The sequence below is a fragment of the Pinus tabuliformis genome, chromosome X (genome assembly GCF_031772625.1).
Source record: "Pinus tabuliformis cultivar Carrire ecotype Pingquan chromosome X, CPIR1, whole genome shotgun sequence".
NCBI classification, from domain to species: Eukaryota; Viridiplantae; Streptophyta; class Pinopsida; order Pinales; family Pinaceae; genus Pinus; species Pinus tabuliformis.
This window is the reverse complement of record NC_142308.1, coordinates 1,117,887,007-1,117,909,448: the sequence shown is the minus strand read 5'-3', so window position 1 is coordinate 1,117,909,448 and position 22,442 is coordinate 1,117,887,007.

Below are 22,442 nucleotides of genomic sequence, written 5' to 3'. Positions count from 1 at the left end.
GTGGCAGGAGCATTTCATAACCCAAAGGGAAGGACCCGGTAGGCAAAGGTACCCCATGGACAAGTGAAAGTGGTCTTATCTTGGTCTTTCAGGCTGATTTGGATCTAATTATACCTGCTAAACCCATCTAGGAAGGAAAAGAACTTCTTCCCTGCCAATCCATCTAACACTTGATCTATGAAAGGCAAAGGGAAATGGTCCTTCTTGGTGGCTTTGTTAAGTTCTCGATAATCGACACAGATTCTCCACTTCCTGTTTTTCTTGGGCACAAGCACCAGAGGAGAAACCCACTCGCTGTCAAAGATGGGGTAGATGAATCCTGCATCTAGCAACTTTTGCAATTCTTCTTTGACAATGTCCTTAAGGGCTGGATTCATTCTCCTCTGAGGTTGCCTGACTAGTTTACAATCCTCTTTAATGTAAATGTGATGGTTACAGACTGAAAGGTGGACTCCTTTCATCTCCTTATAGCTCCAAGAAAAAGCATCCAAATGGCAGTTCAATAAGCTACACAACTCCTTCTCCTGAGAGGGGGATAGGGATGAGTTGATCTTCAAGGTTCTTTCAGGGCCAAATTCCATGTTCTTAACTCAGGGAGAGGCCAGATTAGCCACACAGAGATCCACTAAAGCACTGGCTTGGGTGTCTTCTACCAACTCTTTTAATGGCAGCACACCAGGAGGTGGATTCTAAATCAAATTCTCAATAAGGTCATCCTCGGTTTGAGGACCTCCCCTGGTGGCTTCCACTGTGCACAATGGTGCAGAGTAAACTTCATCCTCATCTTCATCCTCCAACCAGAGAGGTAAGTCATGTTCTAGTAGAGGTTGGGCAGGAGGATATAGGACTAGCTATTTGGACATAGGCCCATTCTTGATGGTCATGCTCCCAACTCGACAACTGAAATAAGCATCTGTAGTAGCTAACCAAGGCCTTCCCAAAATAAGGGGGTACCCAGTGAGTTTTTCCTTTGGTTGAAGGACCAAGAAGTCCATAGGGTACTCTCAAGAATCAACGGAGACCATGACATCTTCCACAATCCCTTCGGGGGTCACGGTGGAGCGGTCTGCTAACTGCAGTATTGCCGATTCTTTCTCAGGGAACTCTGAAGGTCGAGTTTGAGCATAGTGTCCCTGGTCATCACATTAATGGTAGCCCCTAGATCAATCAGGGTGTGGGGGATTATGGTGCCATTGATTTGGACATAAACTACAAGACTCCCAGGGTCTAGATATTTTGGACAGATTACTTTTCCCAACATTACATCGGATAGTTGTCTTATGACATTAATAGTTGGGGCATCTCTCTTGTGCCTACCTGGGTGCCTGAAACACTTCTCTTTGATTAATTTGTTGTAGATTGGTACATCTTTTATGGCCTAGAGAAGTGGTATTTTCACGCATAACTATTCAAGCTCGCCCAAAAGTTCAGTCTCTTCTGGGTTTGGTTGCGTGGTTCCAGTTAGTCTCTTAGGAAAGGGTGGAATGGCTTTGGGTTCACCTTCCTGTTTCTCTTCCTCATCCTCCTCAAGAGGAGGTTGGCTATCTGGGAGGACCTTCCCAGATCGTAGGTTGATCTCCTAAATCTCCACAGCATAGGTAGGGCATGTTGTCTCTCCAGTATATACCTGTTGGGCCTGTCTGTTATTGGGGTTCAGGTTCGATTGAGGAGGCATCTGGGGTTGTCTCGGAGGAGCAGAAGGTAATGATTGTGGTTGAGTAGGTGGTGGAGGCAAAATAGCGAGAGGAGAGTTGTATTGGGGCCTCCACCCCTGTTGAGGTGCATTCCACTGAGGTTGTGACTGAACATGAGAATGAAACGAACGAGCAACAGGTTGAGTATGGTATTGAGATGCATATGACCAAGGAGGGGGTGTGGACCAAGAAGGATGAGCAGGGGGACCCCAAGAAGGTATGTGAGTGGATTGGTTGGGGTTGTAATAAGTTTGGGATGTCCCTTGCATCCCCTGCTGGTAAGGTCTGGATCCATGTGGCCTCGTTTTGTTTAGGAAGTACAGTGGTTCAGTGGCTCCTTCAACCCCTTGGTACATAGCTTTAAGTCTGGGTAAGGTTGGGCACTGGTTTATAGGGTGGTCTTCCTCGCAAACGAAACATACCTCTACTGAGTGCAATGGACACTCATTCTGAGGATGTTTCCTTGTACATTTGGGACAAAAGATGGCCAAAGCCCTCTCAGCTTCCTCTTTCTTCTGTTGGATTTGGAAAGCATCCAGTTGCATGGCAATGGTCTGTCTCATCTCACTTTTAAGGTCTTCCATCTGATTTTCAAACTCATGTTTGGAGAAGGTGGCACTGGTTGAAAGTTGATTCCCCTACCTCTTTTTCGGGCTACCCTAGAATGGTTTCTAAACACAGTCTTATGTCATCATAAGGTAGTTGGTAGATGTCTCCTCCAGCTAGCAAATGGAGGGTATCTAGAAGGTCTTTAGGGATTCCTTGGAGCAGAACCAGCTTCAAAGATTCGGGGTCAAGTGTGCACCTTGCCCTTTTATAACTGAGTTGGAACCTTTCTTCATAGTCTTCTAAAGATTCATCGCTTCCCATGGTCATCCTAAAGATTTCTCCCTTCGTTTCCTTTGACCTACAGTAATCTCGGTATTTGTTGTTAAAGGCTTGTTGCGTCTGAGCCCAAGTTGTGATACTGTTTCCAACTAACCCCATGAACTAGCGTAGTGTTGCATCCTTGAGGGTAGAGGGAAAGAGTTTCAACTTTTGCTCATCTTCTGTATAATCATAGGTTCGAAAAAGGACAACAAACTCAAACAAGAAGGTATCAAGGTCTTCAGTGGTCAATCCATGGAAGTGAGGTAAGACTAAGCGACTTATGTTTTTCATTTTTGTGTCCCCATTGGTCTCACAGATGGGAAAGGCACCTTATACTCTCTCCTCATCTCCTATACCATTTTTGTGTTCAACCATGGTCTCAGGAGGAATGTTTTCTTGCTCTTCTTCTGTTATAGGATCTTTGTATATCTCTAGAGGTTCACTGCCACCGAAGAAGAGAGAAGGGTGACTCGGTGATGTGGTGGAGGTGTTGGGTAAGAATTTTCCTAAATTGTCTCTGTTCCTACGAGGCATGAAATGAAATATTTTTGGTTGATTTTTGGGTTTTTCTCTGCTTGTACCTGCAAAACTGAAATTTATTGAACAACAAATTACAACTAACTAAAGTAAACTTTGCTGGAATGAAAATTGCATAATTGAAATGAAAGCAGGAAATGACTAATCTATGTTGCTGAAATGAAATTGCAGAAATAAAATGCTAAGCTACGCTTGCAGAATTGAAATGCTAATCTACACTTGCAGAATTGAAATGCTAGTCTAGGAAAGCACGAAATGTCTAGTCTACTTTTGCGGAAATGAAATTGCGGAATGGAAATGAAACAACTACTCTACTCTCGCTGAAATAAACTACTTAGCAGAAGGTTGCAGTAGAAAATAGAAGAAAAGTAGAAATCACAAATACTCTGATGCTTCCCTGGCAAACGGCGCCAAAAATATGGTGAGCTCCAGTATTGCAGCAATGATGCTGCAACTCCTGGGACTCCCTTCTTTACTTTTATCAACCCGGTTGTTTGTAGCAAACTTGGAAGCGATGGTGCTATATGCACAAGTACTAGCTCTTGCCGCATGTTGTCACTTGATCAGCTGGCACAAGTCTGCTAGGAGCTTAAGCCAACTTCTATGAGCTCTTTGAAGAAGCTTTTAACTATGATGGATGAAAGCTAACTCAAAAGAGGCTAGTCTACTTGCAGAAAGAAGCTGAAAGCTTAAAGGAAATGCAAACCCTAGCAAACCCTAGTTTTACCGGCTAACCCTACTGGTGCAAGAAAAGAGATGAAAGCTGTGGAAATGGATGCCATTGACTCTTGGAAAGGTAAAATGCATGTGACTAAGCTACTTCTGAAGTAAAATCTGGAAAAAGCATTTTTTTGTATTTTCGAGTAAGTTGGCAAAATTATTATGCATGTGCTTTAACTATTTTTGCCTGTGCAGAGGTTGATTGGCGAAAGGAAATGGAGTAGGCACTTGCAAGAGGTTGGGAAGGTGAGAAGAGGGCCTAAGGAGTCCCTAGCACCCTTCCAGAGAGTTTCACAGTGATCAGATCTTGAAAAACTACTCACGTGAACTTCTACAGGAAGTCTGCAGGGGTTCTACAGGATGTTCTACAGGAAGTTCTACAGGAAGAGCCGAAAGAGGATTTTAGAGGGTTGATGGTGGAAAAATGGTGGGAAAGTGGAAATGGAGGATGGATAAGGATTTTAAGGGGTCTAGGACTTGGTAAATGAAGCTAAGGAGTGATGAAGGTGGTTGGATTTGTTCAAGGATGGAGGGAGCAATGCTACACAAGAATGTAGAAATTAGGGAAAATTGGGAAAGTGCGGCAAATGAAGGGAAGGAATCTTGGATTAGGGGTTGGAGTAGATTGTATGATGGAGGAAGGATATGCAGGGATGTATTACAAGTGTTCTGCACACTATTTTCCAAAACTGATCGAACAAAGACTATAAAAACCAGAGATCTATCTATTTTGACCTAATCTGACCTAAAAACCAAAAACATGATGAACATAAGTTTATAGACAAAAAATCATGCAAGATAACTATGAAATCTAAGCAATAACATATCAAAAAATGCAAGTACAAGTGGTAGCAACTTTTTCAAACTAAAAATCTAACACTAGCAATTACATGGAAAGGCAAAAACAATGTTTTTGTGGCAGCAAGTATGCCTTGGTCTCAGCTCATGGTCCCAAGGAGGGGGAGGTGAGATCAAGGATTTCTTGATGGCCTTTTGGTAGATATTTTTTGTCACCAAAATTTCAAATCAACCTAAAGCATGAAAAGCTATTTTAATCATCAAAAGCAACTTAAGTAACAAAGCAATATCTTACCCTAGATAACAGAAATTATTCTATGAATGCAAGGAAAACACATAAAAGTACACAAAGGAGGTACTGGAACTTGGGTTGGGCACAACCCCAAGAGCTACAGCCTCCTAAGAAAGCTCAAAGCTAGTGCAAAGTGAAATTTATCTCCATTACTCAAAAAATAATCATGTCACAAAACTGTTTATAGCAAGAGCTCGAAAATGAGCTGAAATGCAGAGCTGCACTAAAGTGCGAAAAACAATTGTTCCATAGCTAAACTACCAAGGCTTGAATCCTTCCTACTTATGCACCACGAGGACTCCCAACAGCCCTCCTTAACTTTAGGAGCTTGGCTACTCAAACTGCAGTTAATCAACCACTTCACAAAATCTTCTCAGTTGCCCCTTGAAATCATCTTTGGTGGGCTATTAAACTTCGAGCTGATGGTGGAGAACTCATGGAAGGGGTCATTTAGTGCAGGAGACACCCTTCCTACAATTCCTCAGCCTTGTTCCTTCATATTTGGCTATCAACTTGCTCATAAATGCTTGACCTTGGTCCAAAGGATGTCCAAAAATCTGCAATAAGCACGTATTAGACTTTGTGGTCAAGTGACTATTCTCATTCATTCAATTAACATAAATATATTAAAAATCATGCATAAAACTATGAAGAATGGTGGATTAATCGAGAATAATAAGCAAAATGAGCCCAATAAGTTACCCATTTTTGGGGCTCATCAATAATCAAACTTACAATTGAACTCATACTTCTAATGTGCATTTTTATTTCCTTCCCAACTCTAATTAAACTCATTATTGAAATCACTTCTTCCAAAACATGCAATCACAAAATTCTTCATATTAAATCAATACCTGCAAAATTAATTCCATGATTCTGTGTAGCAATACTATGTCTAATCTTTCTCCTTAGCTGTGATAGTCTTTAGTTTATAAGACCCCTCCCATAAACAAACTTATACTCGCCATTTGTAAGCAATCCCTCTTAATCTATTGCTTTATCTAGCACTATAGTGATCCTTCAAGCTATCAATATCTATAGAAATTTTCATGCTCTTTATCCACAATTATTGAGAAAATCCATAGTCTACATAGATTTTACTTTCCAGAGACTAAATCGTCTCTCTTTAATAATTACTCAGCATCCCCCAAAAATAAAATACACAAGAGATTCAAAATTCTCGGCTTTGAATCTTCAAAAGTAATTCCTTCAATCTCAAGAGTGCTATTTAGGCTCAGTATTGTTACGATAATTCATGTATCATTTAGATGAGAAGACGGTCCTGCTTTGATACCACAAATGATGTCATATGACATCCATCTCCATTTGATGCATAGGTGGGCAGGTGGTTCAACCTCAAATCTCCTTTAAAATCAATATTAAACCAAAAATATATGCAAAAAAAAATGTAATTGCAATTCCTAAATACACAAAAAAATCACCTTCTATTATGTTTTTACATACACAAGTTAGTTTCAGTGGCTTCATGTGTTATATAAAAACTTCTAAAATATAGACCTCCTTATTTCCTGATCCTAGAATAGTTTGTGCTATAGAAACTTCGATACACAAGAACCATGCACTGTTCCCTGTGTGGATCGACTGTCATTAACATTTTTTTCTTTTTGGTCAGTGTTTGGTTAATTTAGTGTATCCTAAATTGCTATTTAAAATGTCAATCTGGGAGTCGTAAACTTCTGAAGTTAAGTGCACTGTATATGCAATATAACCAATTTCTTAGTTCTTTGTCGTTTTTAAGTTTTTGGTTTGTTTTTGGGTTTATCTTCTGTGGATTCCCTAGTGTGAGATGGCGAAATTGAAAGTCAAGTATGGATGGTAATGGTGATTTCTACAATGATTTTCCAAACTTTAAAGTTCTCAAAAAGAAGGTTTCAAATTGACTGTGATGAAATCAATTCTCAAAAGGAAATAAATGTACCAAAACAGTGAACTAGTGACAATGGCCCAGTATCCTTATTGTTGTATGAAAAGAAAATAAAAACTAAACTCAAAACAACTCAAAGACTGAAAGCAAATCAAGCTAAATCACACTACTTCAACCCACATTCTGACCCTTCACCTTTCGACTCGCTCTGGCTATAGGAAGTAATCATAAACAAGCTGAGTAATATGATATCTAAATTACAGGAAATCAAATTGCATAAAAGCAAACTAAGGTTTAACTACTCATTCATATTTCATTTTTTTAAAATGACATAAGTAATTTAATCACTAACTTGCAGGAAAGCAAACTAAATCATACTACATCAAATAATATTCTGATTCCTTACTAATTGAGTCGCTTGGCTATAGGAAAGAAATCATAAACAGATGAGTAATATGATATCTAAGTGGCAGAAAAGTAAATAATCAAAGCAAAACTGAAAGAAATGACAATGCTGGAATTAAAACTTCAGTAAATGAATCAGCAGAAAGGACAAGATGATATCATGTCAGTAGTCATTAAAACTATGTAATTTTCCCGGGCTACCTACAAGAACTTGAAATACAAAGATTGATCAGCTAGCAACCATGAGAAAGCATAAAATAAAAGATAAACAACAGTTAGTATAAATATCAGGAAATATGTACACAAACAACTGATTATAAAAGCAGTAACATAATGAAAGAAAGCGAGAAACTATACAGTAGATATAGAGCTTTGGTGTACAGGGGCCCTCTGCAACCTCAGCCAATCAACACTTAGTCACAAATTGAACTCAAGAATGCTGTCTTCTCATATATTAAAGTGCAGTAAAAACATGGAAATAGAGCACGGTACAATGGGCTCGGAAAACACAGTCAAGATTACATATCAAAAGCTAACTGTCAAGCGTTTGATAACGCGTTATTTATAAGTGAAAATGCTATAACTAATTCCTAGATTCTACGCTGCCAAATAGACACGTAAATCTCCACGGCCTGAGATCTAGCGGTATGGTAATTATGACAGGTAAATCCATGGAGTGGTGGCTGCTCGATTCAGTTCACGGATTGATCCACAGGTGTTGGCACACCTCCGGAAATTGAGGATCTTGCCACGCAAAACTTCACGTGGGAAAAACAGAGACGTGCCAACGAAAAACTCTTGGTTTGACCCCTCCTTTGACCGTCTTTGACCATGACTGTTTGTGAGTGATTCGACTGAACCAAGGGGACAAGCTCCATGTACATGTCATTTGCAGCTTGCCCATGTGGCTGGATTCTCCATTGGACACCTGTAACATAGTCTTTAACAAAATGGCTGCGGAAACTTGAGCTGGCTGCAGAAAATGACAAGTTTCCGCAGCTGATTGAACAAAAATCTAAATCAAACAACAGTCATAAACATAGTTAGGAAACCATTTCATAAGCTCTTTTTAGACTAATGTGCAATGATTTGACAACTTGGTGGATCAAATAAATGGAAAGAAGGCTGAAAAGGTATATATGGAAGATGCAGGTTTGGGACTCAACATACCCCCACTGTGAAGGTGTTGCATTTGCTCATACAACCAAAATTTAGTCATTCCCCTCTAATCCATATGTTCTGAAGCCTCTGCTAGGACATCTAGCCCTCTTTTCTTCTTCTTTGGTGCTACCACCATCCTGGGTTTCCTTATTAGACATCTGAATTTGAGATTGATCAATTCTCTGCTTAACTTTCTGCACTTTTTCTTTAGTTTCTTGTTTTTCTTTTGCCATAGTCCCAAATGAAGCATAGTGTTATCGTGAATAATTTTATCTACTTTTCTCTGCTCCTTGAGTGCTTCATTTTCTTGCTTGATATGCTTGTTTAGAACCTCTAATTCAAATACCTCTTGCTTTAAGGATTGAATTTGTGCATCTGGTGTCATGTGGGGCAGAGTGACTCGGACCTGCAGCTGTTTTTTCTAAAGATTCAAGGTAGTCATATACCTCTTGTTGATTGGGATCTATTTCAGGTGTCTTTCTCGGACTAAGTTCAAAATCTTGTGGAGGAGGAGGACTGCTTTCTAGCTCTGGCCGAGAAGGGATTTCATCAACATGTGGAGGACTAGTTTCAATACTTGGCTGAGGACGAGGTGGACTACAGCCAGCTAGAGGTTTCTCGGGTGTTTCCCCACCCAAGTCAATGAATTGGGGCCGTTTTACTTGTGTTTTAATCCCCTTTCCTCTAAGCCTGGTGCTTCTCCTTAAATATGGTGGACTAGTACTTCCTTCTTGTATGCTCTGTTTGCCTTTCTCCTTTTTCTTTGCTATAGCGGCCTGTTCTTGAAGATGCACTAATCTCTCCGACAATGTTTGATAATATTCCTCTATAGATGGCTCAGGTGATTGGTAGACTTCTTGTATGTTTCTTTTACCTTTCACTTTTCTCTGTTTCTCTGTCTTGTCTGAGTCTTGGATTATGGTATTCTTTTCTTTTCTCCTACTCTTTCTTGGTGTCTTTGGTGTACTACTTTCAGATGCCTCAGATGGCTCTTGAAAGTAGTTTCTTATCAAGAATTGTTCCCAGGTATCTTTGTTTTTCTTCAGTTGGTCCTAAATGAGAATCTTTACAAGTCCATGATGATATAGATGAGGTTCTATATTTCCTATGTGTTTTTGGACTATGATACTCATCTTTTTCAAACTCAAAAATAAGAAATAAGGAAAATTAAGAGTTTGACTCTCTAAGAAATTCATCAACATTCTAGCATGGTACATGTACATTCAACCAAAGCGTCCTTCGCAAGTGATAAATTTTTGGATAACTAACAATAGACTTGCCCATTATTCTTTCAATGCATGAACAGGAATTCCTTTTGTAAACATAGTGGTGTCCATACCTGGGTTTCTTAGCATAATTATCCATGCATGTTCGTCCATGCTTTTTTTCTTAAACCATCGCTCACCTTCCTGGGGTAAGCCTGTGGCAGCTGCTACTGTTGTTTCAATCACCGTGAGCTTCAAGTCTCTAATCTCCACCTTTTGGCCATCGAAAGACCGTGAAAAAGCTTTGGTTACCTCTTTATTATAGCCCTTAAACTTTTGGATGAACGTAATCATTTGGCTTTCTTTAGCAAATCTTTTGCTTGAGGGTAACCTTCTAAATATTTCGGTCCTTCTGGTTCTACTCTTAGTAATCTTCCCATTCTTTCCTCTGTTTTTAATTTCAACTGAAAAGTCAATTGCGTGTGAGGGTTTAATAGAGGGAAGTTGGCTCTGTTGCAGGGTTTATAGCAAAATACAGTGGCTGCAATCGGTAGATGGATAGCAGGTAACGGGAGTGCTTCAGGATTACAGGCGGAACAGAGGATGAGCAGCCGCAATAAGTTCACAAGATGAAATGCGGATGTATGTGAAGAAGATGGTTTTAATAGAATGGTAAGTGAATGGAGTGAAGTCGAGATTTTGAATTAATGGTTGTGTATGAAATGTTACATGTTTTAATGGATGGCTACGGAAAATGCGGTGGAGAGGAGCTGTAATGGGATAGGTCACATCTCTGATTACAGGTGGTGAATGAAAGTGCAGTCAACTATGTGTTTAAACCCGAAAATCAATCATGAGACCATTAAGAAATGAATGCATGGTGTGCGGAATAATATCATGGAATGGTAGTGGGTAATGGAGCTACCTAACAATCATTGCACATAGTAGAGCGTTTATGGTTTGATAACTATGCATAATCATGACTTTAATTGCTATTTGATTAAAAAAAATTGCTCATACCTTTGGAAACCTTGTCATTTCTTGCTCGTAGCTTTTAACCAACTGCTCTTCCTTGATGTCTTGGAGATGATCCATGTCTTCATAGCATATGCTCAATTACACCTGCATTTTCATGATTATTGCACTAACATTTTGACTGTGAATTTGAAAAACAGAGTGGTGGCTGTGGAAACTGCTTCTGGCTGCGGAAACTGCTTCTAGCTGTGGAAACTGCTTCTAGCTGCGGAAACTGCTACCAGCTGCGGAAACTAACACAACACCCTCTTAGCTGAACAAAGATGGTTGGATAATAACTAACTGAGTGAAAATAGTCCTAAAAGGGACTTTTATCGATGAAATGAAATGAAATGAGTGAAATGGAGTGAAATGAAGCGGAGTGAAGTAAAATGAAAATGAGATAGAGATGGAGTGGAATGGAAAATGAGGTGGAGTGAAGATGGAAAAAGAAGGAGAGAATAGATTTTTTTTGGAAAATATAGAGTGTCAGGTGTCCCTGATTTTCACCCTACATTTTTTGTATAGGACCGCAAATCTGTGATTGGTTTTCAGTCTTATACAATTTTTTTTTATTTTTTTTTTAACTAAAAGAAACAAAGGCTAGGCTGGTGGGGAAGAAGGATTCTTCTTCACCAGCCTTATTACAGAATTTTCTTGAAACATTTTGACAAATTCCTCTTTGGAGAGTGGCTTATGATAAATTTTCAATCGGTGGCCATTCACAATGAGAGGAGTTTGAAATTCATCAATGGTCTTGATTCTTACCACTCCATTGCTAAAGACTTTGTCAATATCATATGGCCCAAGCCAATGAGTTTGAAATTTACCTTTGAAGTCTTTAAACTTGGAATCAAATAGTAGTGCCCAATCTCCCTCTTGAAACTTTTTCTCTTTGATGTATCTGCCATGCCACTTAGCTCTTTGATGTTGAACTAGATCAGTTCTTAGAATTTCTTCTTGTCTAATCTCATCTAGCTCATTCAGCTGCTCCATTCTGTGCTTTTGGGCTTCTGATAGATTCATCCCCAACTGAACTGCCATCTTGAAAGTCTTGACTTGAAATTCAATGGGGAGCAGGACTTCTTTCCCATAAACAAGTTCATAGGGACAATGTCCTATTGTATTCCTCCATGTAGTTCTGTAGGCCCACAAGGCTTCAGGAAACCTCTCTGCCCAATCTCTTCTTTGTAGATGGATAGTTTTGTGATGATGCACTCAAGAACTTTGTTTGTAGACTCCACTTGGCCATTTGCTTGCGGATGGTAAGGAGTAGATTTTTGTGCTTGATTTTGTATTCTTCCATCAGCTTCTCCATCAAGTTAGATGTAAATTGACTTCCCTGATCTGTCACAATTTCTCTTGGGACACCAAAACGAGTAAAAATATCCACATAAAGAAAATGAACAATTGAATTTTCAGTGGCAGAAGGCAATGCTTTGGCTTCTACCCATTTAGTGACATAATCAGTGCATACCAATATATACTTCTTCTGTTTAGATGGTGGATTAATGGGTCCAATGAAATCTAAAGCCCATTTTTCAAAGGGTTCGATGAGTACCTGTGGTTTTAATGGCATTTCATTTGAAAGAGTCGGTCTCCCAACTCTTTGGCAGCTGTCACACCTTCTGACACATTGTTTTGTATCTTTGAAGAGGGAAGGCCAATAATATCCTAAAGAAAGGATTTTATAGGCCGTCCTTTTGTCAGCAAAGTGTCCACCGCATGGTTCATCATGACAAGCCTTCAAGATGCCAGGCATTTCATCTTCCCGAACACATATTTTGATCACACAATCTAGCCTTGTTTTAAACAATTCATTAGAAATCCATGAATAATTCGAACTCTCCTGAATAATTCTTATTTTTTCACTAGGAAATAAATGTGGAGGTAGATTCCCTGTAACCAAATAGTTAGTAATATCTGCATACCAAGGAGTCTTAGTAGTTACTTCAAATAAATATTCATCTGGAAACTTATCCTTTACAGGAGAATCTTCGTTATTACTTTGGATTCTAGACAAGAAATCAACGACTGTATTTTGTTTCCCTGGTCTATCCAACACAGTAATATTGAATTCTTCTAAAAGTAAGAGCCATCTTGTAACTCTGCCATTAGTAATAGGTTTGTTCATTAGATATCTAATTGTAGGATGATCAGTATGGACAAAAGTTTCATAGCCTGTTATATAATGTCTAAACTTATTGATTGTATGAACAACAACTAAGAACTCTTTTTCAGTCACAGTATAGTTTAACTCAGTGGGAGTCAAATTTTTACTAGTGTAGTAAATGGCATAAGGAACTAAACCCTTTTGACCCAACAAAGCTATATCTGAAGCATCTGTAGAAATATGGAAAGGAAGTTTCCAATTTGGCCCTCTCAAAATGGGTGCTTCAGATATTCTTGTTTTCAATGTTTCAAATGCAGATTGACAATCAGGATCCCATTTGAATTCACAGTCTTTTGTAAGTAATTTGAAGAGTGGAGATGCTATTTTGGTGAAGTTTTCGATAAATCTTCTATAGTATCCAGTAAATCCAAGAAAACTTCTAACATCTTTCTGACAATTTGGAATAGGCAACTCGGAGATGACTTCAACTTTTGATCTATCAACTTTAATCCCATCCCCCGAATTATGATGTCCCAAAATAATACCTTCAGTAAACATCATAAAGCATTTTTCATGACTCAATGAAAGGTTTGTTTCTTTACACCTTATAAGGACTTTTTCCAAATTCTCTAATGCCTCTTCAAATGAATTACCATAAACTGTAAAATCATCCATATAAACCTCTACACAATCATGGATTAGATCAAAAAAGATTCCTAGTACTGCCCTTTGAAATGTTGCGGGTGCATTACATAATCCAAAAGGAAGTACTCGGTAATAAAAATTTCCCCATGGATAGGTAAATGTGGTCTTGTCTTGATTATAGCCACTAAAACCATCCAAAAATGAAAAATACTTTTTTCCTGCTAAAGTATCTAATACCTAATCGATAAAGGGTAAAGGAAAGGTATCCTTTAAAGTTGCTTTGTTCAATTCCCTGTAATTAATGCATACCCTCCATTTACCATTCTTTTTAGGTACTATAACCAAAGGAGAAACCAATCGGCTATCTGAAATTGCATAAATGAAGTTTACATTGAGTAGTTTTCGGAGCTCTTCTTTCACTATCTCCCTAAAGTTTGGATTCATCCTTCTCTGAGGTTCTCTGATTGGTATACTACTTTCCTTGATAGAGATGTGATGAATGCAAGTCTTAGGGTCTATACTCCCATGCAAATGCAATAGAATGTTTTTGCAAGATTTTGGTTAGCTCTCCCTGTTGTGATTTTTCCAAGTTTTTGTTGATATTCAATGTTTTACCTAGAAAGATCTCAATGGCGGAACTACCAAACTCCTCCATAGAGAAAAGAGACATTTGTCTAGATGATAGATACTCAATGTCAGAATCTAACTGAAATTGTGTCTGGTCATATTCTGAAGATGTTTCAAAATTTTCTAATGTGTTCAGAATTTGACTATCTTCACTGATTTCAGAAATGGTAAAGACAGGTTGTATAGTATCCTCATCATCAACCCACTCATTATCTTCTATTTCTGTAATTGCTTTTGCTGGAGGATACAGATTGAATTTCTTTGTCGAATTACCATCCGAAATATACATATCCCTAGACCTACAACTGATAAAAGCATCAGCTATGGCTAGCCAAGGTCTTCCTAAGATGAGAGGGTGTCCTCCTAAATTTCTCTTGGGAGTTAAAATCATAAAATCTAGTGGAAATTCCAAAGAGTCTAAGGAGACCGAAATATCTTCTAATACACCATCTGGTTTGATAATTAATCGATCTCCAAGTTGCAGTAAAGTAGGTGTAAAAAGAAGATTAGGAAGTTTTAGCTGTTCCATAGTCTGTCTACTCATAATGTTGATAGCAGCCCCTAAATCAATCAAAGTATTTGGTATTTCTACCCCATTGATATGTGTTTCGACAATTGGACTACCGGGATCTACATACTTTTGCATAGTAATTTTTCCCGTCATGATATCTGCAATTTTTCCTACCAGGTGGATTCTTCTTGTATCTCTCGGTTTCCTTCCTGGTTTTTTAAGACTCAACTTCTTTATTGTTTCTGCTAGAATAGGAATCTCTCTAATCGCTTGTAACAAGGGAATATTGATACAGACATTCTTTAATTCATCTAGAAAATCATAGTCATGCAACAAGATTTGTTTTTCCACCCCTTTGTCAATTTGTAAGCTTTCAGGAAAAGGAGGTGTGGATGAAGATGCGGGTTGCTCAACTATAGGAGTTGTGGGGGTTGACTCTTTTTCTTTTTCTTTTTGAGTGCTTGGGTTTTGAAGAGATGCTTTAGAACCTTTATTGGCTTCAAGAGAATCTTCCTCAAAAATGCTTTGCTTTTGAGCATCTATAGAAGGCTTATCTAAAACTCTACTAGATCTGAGTTGTACATCATTGAGAGGAACAATTATATAGGTATGAAATTTTTGTCCTTCTACCATGTAAGCATTTTAAGGGTTTTTATTGTTGGGGTTCAGCAATGGCTGGGAAGGTAATTGATTTGTCTTCTGTTGGAATGGAAGTAAGAGTTGAGAATTTGGATTCTGTTGAGAAGGTTGTTGTTGTTGTGGAAATGGCAATGATAGTTGTGGATTTTGATTTGGAAGTTGTGGAGCTTGTTGATTTTGAAAAGATGGAGGATATTGATAAAATTGAGCAAATCTGCCATAAGGATTTTGCATACCTTCTACCCATGATTGAAAAGGATTTTGAGGTTGGGACCAAGGTTGTTGCCAAGGATTCCAATTTGGTGGGGGTTGAAAGTTCATAGAGTTGTTAAACCCTTGATTTTGTTGCCCCTGCCAAGGTCTCCTTGCAACAAAACAGAGAGACTAAATTGTGTTTGGATCTTCTTGAAAGACAGCTTTGAGCCCAGGAATTGAAGGACAATCCTTGGTCTCATGGTTTTCTGAACAAATCACACATGTTTCTACAACTTTTGCATCCAAGGGACACTCCCTTAGAGCGTGTTTCTTTCTACATTTTGGGCAAAATATGGCCAAAGCTTCAGCTTCTGCTTTCTGCTTTTTTTGTATTTTAAGGGTGTCTAGTTGCTCACTAAGACTCCCTAAGATATCAATTTTGAATTCATCAAGCATGTTGCCAATCTCAGCCCTACTTACTGATCTAGTTGCAGATTTGTTTTCTCTAATGAGAGAAGGATCTCTAGGCCCTTTTCCAGTTTTAGATTTTCCCCTTGAGAGATGGACACATAGCTCTGCTATATCATGAAGTGGAAGTTGAGATATATCTCCTTTCCCCATCATGTTCAAAATATCTATCCATTCATCTCTAATAGCTTTTAATAGAATGGCTTTCAAGGTTTCCTCATCTAAGTTATTCATTTTTGCTCTTTTCAGGTTGTATTGAAATCTTTCAAGTAAATCCTTGAAGTTTTCATCTTCTCTTTTCACCATTTTGAATACCTCATCCTTGTGATTGGTGGGCATACAATAGTCTAGGTATCTATCCAAAAATGTTTGTTTCATATCATTCCAAGTCCTAAAGGATTGAGTGACTAATCCCATGAACCATTCAAAGCAGCGCCTTTCAATGTTGAAGGAAACAATTTGAGTTTTTGAGAGTCTTCTAGATAATCATAAGTTCGACACACGACTTCAAACCCAAATAGAAATGTTTCAGGATCCTAATTTCTTAACCCATGAAAGTTTGGGAGGACAGATGGTGAGACGTTTTTCATTGTTGCTCGAGAATCCTCATCGACTGTAGGAAATCCGAATGAGTTATCTCCATCCCTATTTCCCCCATTGTTACCTCTACCTCCTCCATTTTTTCCTGGTCCTGGTCCTCTACCTCTACCTCTACCGAATCCGTTTACTACTTCCTCTGTCATGATAGTTTCCTCAGAGACTTCAGAGTCCTCTGGTTCCTCTACTAATGGCGAATGAGGAGGAATTTCTCCCTCTTCTTCTTCAGGTGATTCTACTTCTTCAACTACAATGTGTCTCCCTGTAGAAGGAAAGAAAGGATCTTTTCCTAATTCAGATTCGATGGATGGTGTGGGAGAGTCTCCTAATTCAACTACTGCCTCTTGAATTTTAGGAATCCTAAGGCTAGGAGTGTGAGTTGGAGATGATGGAGGTATCTCTTGTCTATTCCTTGAAGTAGATGGAGTTGTAAAAATCGAACTCTTGGGCCTAGCTAAAAACCTTGCCCTAGAATCTCTTGCTCTATACATGTAATTTTTTTATTTTTTCTTCAAGTCGGGCTAATAATTCTCTTTTTGATCTTCCAGGTCACTCTAGGTGCAAGAAGAGAGAATACTCAAGAAATTATTAAACCAATAACTCTCTCTTTTCTGATCCTCCAGTTCACACTAAGTGCAAGAGGAGAGCATACTTTGAGAAGTTATCAATTTTTCCTTCCTTGAAATTTTCTTGTTTTTTTTTTAAGAAATTGGCTACCTAGTTTCACTTCCCTGGCAACGGCGCCAAAACGTTTGGTCAATTTAGTGTATCCTAAATTTCTATTTAAAATTTCAATCCGGGAGTCGTAAAATGCTCAAGTGAAGTGCACTGTATATGCAAGATAACCGATTTCTTAGTTCTTTGTCGTTTTTAAGTTTTTGGTTTGTTTTTGGGTTTATCTTCTGTGGATTCCCTAGTGTGAGATGGCGAAATTGAAAGTCAAGTATGGATGGTAATGGTGATTTCTACAATGATTCAAGTATGGATGGTAATGGTGATTTCTACAATGATTTTCCAAACTTTAAAGTTCTCAAAAAGAAGGTTTCAAACTGACTGTGATGAAATCAATTCTCAAAAGGAAATAAATGTACCAAAACAGTGAACTAGTGACAATGGCCCAGTATCCTTACTGCTGTATGAAAAGAAAATAAAAACTGAACTCAAAACAACTCAAAGACTGAAAGCAAAGTAAACTAAATCACACTACTTCAACCCACATTCTGACCCTTCATCTTTCGACTCGCTCCGGCTATAGGAAGTAATCATAAACAAGCTGAGTAATATGATATCTAAATTGCAGGAAATCAAATTGCATAAAGGGAAACTAAGATTTGACTACTCATTCATATTTCAATTTTTGAAAATGACATAAGTAATTTAATCACTAACTTGCAGGAAAGCAAACTAAATCATACTACATCAAATAATATTCTGATTCCTTACTAATTGAGTCGCTTGGCTATAGGAAGGAAATCATAAACAGATGAGTAATATGATATCTAAGTGGCAGAAAAGTAAATAAGCAAAGCAAAACTGAAAGAAATGACAATGCTGGAATTAAAACTTCAGTAAATGAATCAGCAGAAAGGACAAGATGATCTCATGCCAGTAGTTATTAAAAATATGTAATTTGCCTGGGCTGCCTACAAGAACCTGAAAGACAAAGACTGATCAGCTAGCAACCATGAGAAAGCATAAAAGAAAAGATAAACATCAGTTAGTATAAATATCAGGAAATATGTACACAAACAACTGATTATAAAAGAAGTAACACAATGAAAGAAAGCGAGAAACTATACAGTAGATACAGAGCTTTGATGTAGAGGGTCCCTCTGCAACCTCAGCTAATCAACACTTAGTCACAAATTGAACTCAAGAATGTTGTCTTCTCATATATTAAAGTGCAGTAAAAACATGGAAATATAGCACGGTACAGTGGGCTCGGAAAACACAGTCAAGATTACATATCAAAAGCTAACTGTCAAGCGTTTGATAACGCGTTATTTATAAATGAAAATGCTATAACTAATTCCTAGATTCTACGCTGCCAAACAGACACGTAAATCTCCACGGCCTGAGATCTAGCGGTATGGTAATTATGATAGGTAAATCCATGGAGTTGTGGATGCTCGATTCAGTTCACGGATTGATCCACAGGTGTTGGCACACCTCCAAAAATTGAGGATCTTGCCACACAAAACTTCACGTGGGCAAAACAGAGCCATGCCACTGCAAAACTCTTGGTTTGACCCCTCCTTTGACCGTCTTTGACCATGGCTGTTTGTGAGTGATTTGGTTGAACCAAGGGGACACGCTCCATGTACATGTCATTTGCAGCTTGCCCATGTGGCCAGATTCTCCATTGGACACCTGTAACATAGTCTTTAACAAAATGGCTACGGAAACTTGAGCTAGCTGCGGAAAGTGACAAGTTTCAGCAGCTGATTGAACAAAAATCTAAATCAAACAATAGTCATAAACATAGTTAGGAAACCATTTCATAATCTCTTTTTAGACTAATATGCAATGATTTGACAGCTTGGTGGATCAAATAAATGTAAAAGAAGGCTGAAAAGGTATATATGGAAGATGCAGGTTTGGGACTCAACAGTCAGGTCAAGAATAAACCTTCTTTTCACTCACCACAATAGTCCATAAGCTTGACTACATGGGGTCCCACTATGAGCGAGGATAAACAATAGAATTGGTCAAGAGATCGACTAGTCGAAAGGTCGGCTATCGACTTAGTTGGGAGGTCAGAGGTCAAGGCTCACTATGAGGTCGAGATTTGGGCTCCTTCATAACCCGATTACACCAAATCCAGTTGGGGGTCAGCTTTAGCTTGAACTTTAACTATGGTTGATCAGTGGTTGGCCCAACTAGCATATCTCCATGAAAGGTCGAGATAGGAATAAAATCCAACAATTGACAAACTTAAAACTTAATGGACTTCTGGTATTTTTAAATAAAAAAGACTAAGTCTTCGATCCTTTATGATCTATATTGAGATAGGCTTTTGTTGCAAAATTTGATCCTAGATTAAACACCTCTGCAACACTTTCTTCTAATACATGTGTGCTCGTGATCGATCCTTCTCTATTTATTTTAGATTGTTAATCACGCTACTTGATCAGAAATAAATTGTCTCGATTGACATTATTCAAAATCATTGACCTCCTATATGTTAATTCCATTCCTATGCCACTCCTCTAAACCAGCTACCCTCCTAATATTTACTACATCTGCACCACACTCACATTAAATATAATTCACAGAGATACAATTACATATTATAACAAAGGCTTGAGACCACCAATAGAATTCAGAACACTCAAGTTAGGATGTTTCTTCCTGTATTAATTAATATTCCACAATTGTACATAATAACTACATTCAAGGCGATTGTGCCTGATTTCATATATTGGCCTCATGACCATATTCGCCCCCCAAAATTTAATCTTCTCAACTTTCTCTCCTCTAACTTCCTGTGGCCTTTAGGATTTCAATATTATATAAAGGATTCATTAATAGAATTAGTTCATATCCATATTTTACTTAACTAATAATCCTTGAGAATTCTCTAGATCCACAAATCTCATAATATATCTAGCCTATTCTAAAATCTCTCTAACCTTTGCATAATCTTGATATCTCTTCTTAGAATAAGATGTGATTACAATTGTTTAATTAATACAATCCACTGATATACACATTATAGGTTCCTTAGAAGCATAAGAATTTCAAAAAATCAAACAATTAAACTTCAATTAGGGAACCAAATCCCTTGGTAAGTGAAAACCCTTAGGTCTAGTCAAATGCATTTTATTTTGGAGGTAGGATGTTCCTGCATCAAATTATCTTAACTCCTTTCGAATTTTCAACTCTCTTTGGGTATCCTTTACATTATTTCTGCCACTTTTCCATGCATGAAATTTCTCTATAAATTTTCTTCTATGATGTTTCAAGCTATGAAATGTGGTAGGATATAGAGGAGGTCTTCTTCATGTAATTGTGATATAAATTTCAAAATTTGTTCGTTGTAATCTTGAAGATATGATCTAAAGAAGTTAGGGTTCTTGAGTGCTCCCAACATTTGTTTCAAATAGGTCAGCTTGGAATTTTCACTATAACATTTCTTATAGGATGTTTCAGAATATGAAACTTGGGGTAGATAGAGGGGATATATTTTCATACTTTTGATATAAATTTCATACTTTGGTTCACTTTAATTTTTAATATATGATCTTAAGAAGTACGGGTTCCTAAATTCACCTCAAATTTGCTTTAAATACGTTAGTTTTCCATTTTTTATATAACTTTTTTTAAAGATGTTTCATACTATAAAATATTGAGGATATGGAGATGATATTTATAGATACCTATGTTAGAAATTATAAACTTTGGATTTCTATAATTTCAAATATATACCGTTTGAGGTGTCGAAAATTGCTACTTCAACATACGGGGAAAACCACCCAATCCGAACCTTAAGACAACTCCTTTTCTATTTAGGTAGTGGCTTCGACTAGATTGTATGGGACCAGTTTCCCAATGAAAGGTGATTGAATGAGTGTGTAATGCTTATATTGAAGTGAAATAGATGGATTTTTGGTAATGAATTAAATGGAAAAATATATGCATTAATCTACTCTATAACCTGGGATTGTTTAACTTTTATCTAGATGCGATCTATAATGCTTTTCCTTAGTAAATGACAATATAGATTGCTCAAACAGTAATAGAAATGAAAATATTTCAAGATGATTAGTTTGATTCCATAGTTAATCAAAATAATGTGTAAACTCATATCGCATTTAGAATATCACATCAAATTGCTTAACATGTATAAAATATCAATTACAACATGATCAATAGTGAATACATGTAACATTGTTCTTTAAATATCAAGTAATAAGCAATTTGAAAATATAAATTTACTATTTACTTATGAACAAAAGAAAGGTACAATGATAGAAATACTATGATACACTTCACTCAACTCATAAAATAAATAGCAATAGTTTATTCCTTCCCACCAAGATGATTCCAGGAGTACAATAGTGCAACTTCTCAAAATTCTTTATGAAAATTCAAAAAAACAATGTTCTAGTCATTTTATTGAGAAAAGTATGAAAGTACAATAGTGCGAGCCTTCTGGCCTTTCTTCATAAAATTCAGGAACTTTAATTCATACAAAAAGTAAGTTTAAATAATAAAAATCAACTGAATCAGAGCGTTGAAGGCCTTTATACAGATCCCTTCAACAATGCTTAAAGGAAAAAAAATATTTTGGTAGAAGTTTCTGAAAGTGATTTGCTTCCTTCATCGACTTTGTTTGTTCCATCGAATTCTCTAGATGTATGTATGCATGTTTGATTTGATATGCCACTTATCAACATAGTTGTCTTCCTCTATCATGAACCTGAAAACATGAACTGATACGCTGGAAATAAATGAAACTCATAAGCAAGTTTTATTTGATACAAATCACTCTTGTAGGAAATCAGGAAAAACGTAGAGTCATAATAAATTTCAAACACAACCATCATTGAGAGTCATGCAGAGTGAGGTATGTGGTAAGATTGGTGGACTTTATGGCCTTATTACAAATTACTTTTAGACCATGGGTAGACTTAGAATAATCGTAATCGGTAGGAGACTAGGAGTACTTTATATCGCAATCGCAATCGTGGAAAGGAGGATGGATAACGTGTTTTTGGAGGGTGTTAGAAGTGGTAAGTGGTTTGTGAAGAGGGGAGTCTAGACGAACAGAGGAGTGACGCATAGAGATAGGTTTGGATGAGAAAACCATTTTTTGGACCCCCTTATGTGAAACTTAAAATTGAACGCAAGGGGGTTTGAAACCATTATCTGACGTTGATTTGAGTGAATAGATATGAGTCGTTTATTTAATCAAGGCAAGTCAGGCTTTTATATCATAATCAGAATCAGAATGGAAGGAAGAGGCAGGAAGATTTGATCCTTTATTATTTGCGTTAGTCACAGATGCAGGGTATTTATGAGTTGGAGTGAATAATCCCATCGAATCTTGTATAATCACAAATT